The following is a 3428-nucleotide window of genomic DNA, read 5'->3' as shown; positions in this document are numbered from 1 at the left end:
TTTCATTTCTTTCCGGGCAGTTAAGTCGCCCCACGCTGCCTCTCCTCGCCTCCCTGAGAATGATTTCCACTTGAGGATTGTTTTTGTTTCTCTCTAATAAATGCAACCTGGTAGTCGAAGCATAGAAAAACTAAGACCTAGTGAACGGTGATTAATAAACCTGGTAGTTGAAGCATAGAAAAACTAAGACCTAGTGAACGGTGCTTAATAAACCTGGTAGTCGAAGCATAGAAAAACTAAGACCTAGTGAACGGTGCTTAATAAACCTGGTAGTCGAAGCATAGAAAACTAAGACCTAGTGAACGGTGCTTAATAAACCTGAGAGTCGAAGCATAGAAAAACTAAGACCTAGTGAACGGTGCTTAATAAACCTGGGAGTGGAAGCATAAAACTAAGACCTAGTGAACGGTGCTTAATAACCTGGTAGTTAGTCGAAGCATAGAAAAACTAAGACCTAGTGAACGGTGCTTAATAAACCTGGTAGTCGAAGCATAGAAAACTAAGACCTAGTGAACGGTGCTTAATAAACCTGAGAGTCGAAGCATAGAAAAACTAAGACCTAGTGAACGGTGCTTAATAAACCTGGGAGTGGAAGCATAGAAAAACTAAGACCTAGTGAACGGTGCTTAATAAACCTGGTAGTCGAAGCATAGAAAAACTAAGACCTAGGGAACGGTGCTTAATAAACCTGGGAGTCGAAGCATAGAAAAACTAAGACCTAGTGAACGGTGCTTAATAAACCTGGTAGTAGAAGCATAGAAAAACTAAGACCTAGTGAACGGTGCTTAATAAACCTGGTAGTTGAAGCATAGAAAAACTAAGACCTAGTGAACGGTGCTTAATAAACCTGGTAGTAGAAGCATAGAAAAACTAAGACCTAGTGAACGGTGCTTAATAAACCTGGGAGTCGAAGCATAGAAAAACTAAGACCTAGTGAACGGCATAAACCAGTAGTTGAAGCAACCAAACAAGACCCAGTGAACGGTGCTACCGGTAGTCGAAGCATAGAAAAACTAAGACCTAGTGAACGGTGCTTAATAAACCTGGTAGTAGAAGCATAGAAAAACTAAGACCTAGTGAACGGTGCTTAATAAACCTGGGAGTCGAAGCATAGAAAAACTAAGACCTAGTGAACGGTGCTTAATAAACCTGGTAGTTGAAGCATAGAAAAACTAAGACCTAGTGAACGGTGCTTAATAACCCTGGTAGTTGAAGCACCTAAAACTAAGACCAAGTGAACGGTGCTTAATAACCCTGGTAATTTGAAGCACCTAAAACTAAGACCTAGTGAACGGTGCTTAATAACCCTGGTAGTTGACACATTACAATACCACCACCAAGATCAGGAAAATTCTCACTAATAAAGGCGATGTCAGTCTCTTTATATATACATAGATTCATACCCGGTTATCTGCCTCCTAAAGTGTATGAGAGAGAGAGAGAGAGAGAGAGAGAGAGAGAGAGAGAGAGAGAGAGAGAGATAAATTTCCATCGCCAACTTGAAGCAGCCATAAAAACTATCTTCCTGTACAAGACATTTAAGACATTTACTTTAAACTTGACGCCGCTACACAAATTAAGACCAAGAATAATTGCTCTGTCTGAGGCCAGTGGGGGGTGGGTGGAGGGGGGGGGTGGTAGAGGGGGGAGGGGTAGAGGAGGAGAGTGGTGGTAGAGGGGAGGGAGAGTGGTGGTAGAGGGAGGGAGAGTGGTGGTAGAGGGAGGGAGAGTGGTGGTAGAGGGAGGGAGAGTGGTAGAGGGAGGAGAGGGTGGTAGAGTGGTGGTAGAGGGAGGGAGTTTGGTGATAGATGAGGTAGAGGAGGGAGAGTGGTGGTAGAGGGAGGGAGAGTGGTGGGTAGAGGGAGGGAGAGAGTGGTGGTAGAGGAGGGAGAGGGTAGAGGGAGGGAGAGGGTGGTAGAGGGAGGGAGAGGTAGAGGGGAGGGAGAGTGGTGGTAGAGGGAGGGAGAGTGGTGGTAGAGGGAGGGAGATAGATGGAGGGGAGTGGTGGTAGAGGGAGGGAGAGTGGTGGTAGGGAGGGAGAGTGGGTAGAGGGAGGGAGAGTGGTGGTAGGGAGGGAGAGAGGTAGAGGGGGAGAGTGTGGTAGAGGGAGGGAGAGAGTGGTGGTAGGGAGGAGGGAGAGGGGAGGAGAGTGGTGGAGGGGGGAGGTAGTACACACGTCACACTCCACACGTCACACTCCACACGTCACACGTCACACTCCACACTCCACTCCACAAGCAGCACCTTGTCTTTTTCCTCGCAGCAAAAAATCTTTTGTACGTGTTGGACATTTGGTGCCGTCATTGGCTGGTTTATTGCTGACGCCGCTGATGACCGTGTGTGTGTGTGTGTGTGTGTGTGTGTGTGTGTGTGTGTGTGTGTGTGTGTGTGTGTGTGTGTGTGTGTGTGTGTGTGTGAGGTGAAGGGAGAGAACAAAAGACGGTGATGGAGGGAAAGATAGAGTGAGGGGAGGGTGGGAGGGAGGAAGGAAGGATATAATGAAAATTATATTCTACGAGAGAGAGAGCGAGAGCGAGAGAGAGAGAGAGCGAGAGAGAGAGAGAGAGGGAGAGAGATAACAAAACAAAAAAATTCTACTACCCTATCAATGGCAACTCAGTATCATGTTAGATCAGCTGAGTTTTGTTTACTTCGGAAGGAAACTTGCACCTGGAGAGTTGTGTTAAGGTGAGAGAATGAACACCTGCCCCCCACACCCCTCTCAACCCCCCGTATCTCTCAATAAACATACAAGTGATCCAGAACTCCTACTCAGGTTTGTCCCCAAGATGTTCCACTCCTCGCCCGGTCTCCCAAAAACGTTGTTGCAAATCCGTAGGAAATCCGCGTGAAATACAGCCCAGCGGGAGAGTGTCGGCGGGGTAGGTGGACGAGGGGGAGGGAGAGGATACAGGGTAAGAGGAAGAGGAGGAAAAGGAATAGAGGGAGGAGGAAGAGGAAGGGGGGCAACAAGGGTGGAACGAAATACACTTGTAGAAAATGGTAAAAAAAATAATAATCAGATGATCAGAATAAACACGAATAATAAGGAACACGAATGATATGACAATAAGAAGCACGGATGATAAGAAACACGAATGATAAGACAATAAGAAACATGGATGATAAGAAACACGAATGATAAGACAATAAGAAACAAGGATGATAAGAAACACAAATTGAACCTCTCCGATGGTTGTCTATTTCGTTCATCTTGATTCGTCAAACACAATCAAAAAGTGATTCAGTTTTGGTCTTGGAAAACCTGACAAGACCCTTACCTTCCACTTTCTGCCACCACAAGCCACACCCTTAACTACACAACGACAGTCTCTGCCACCACAAGCCACACCCTTATCTACACAACCACAGCCTCTGCCACCACAAGCCACACCCTTATCTACACAACCACAGCCTCTGCCACCACA

This window comes from Homarus americanus, unplaced genomic scaffold (assembly GCF_018991925.1).
Source record: "Homarus americanus isolate GMGI-L3 unplaced genomic scaffold, GMGI_Hamer_2.0 scaffold5831, whole genome shotgun sequence".
Classification (NCBI taxonomy): domain Eukaryota; kingdom Metazoa; phylum Arthropoda; class Malacostraca; order Decapoda; family Nephropidae; genus Homarus; species Homarus americanus.
This window is presented reverse-complemented; position numbering follows the sequence as displayed.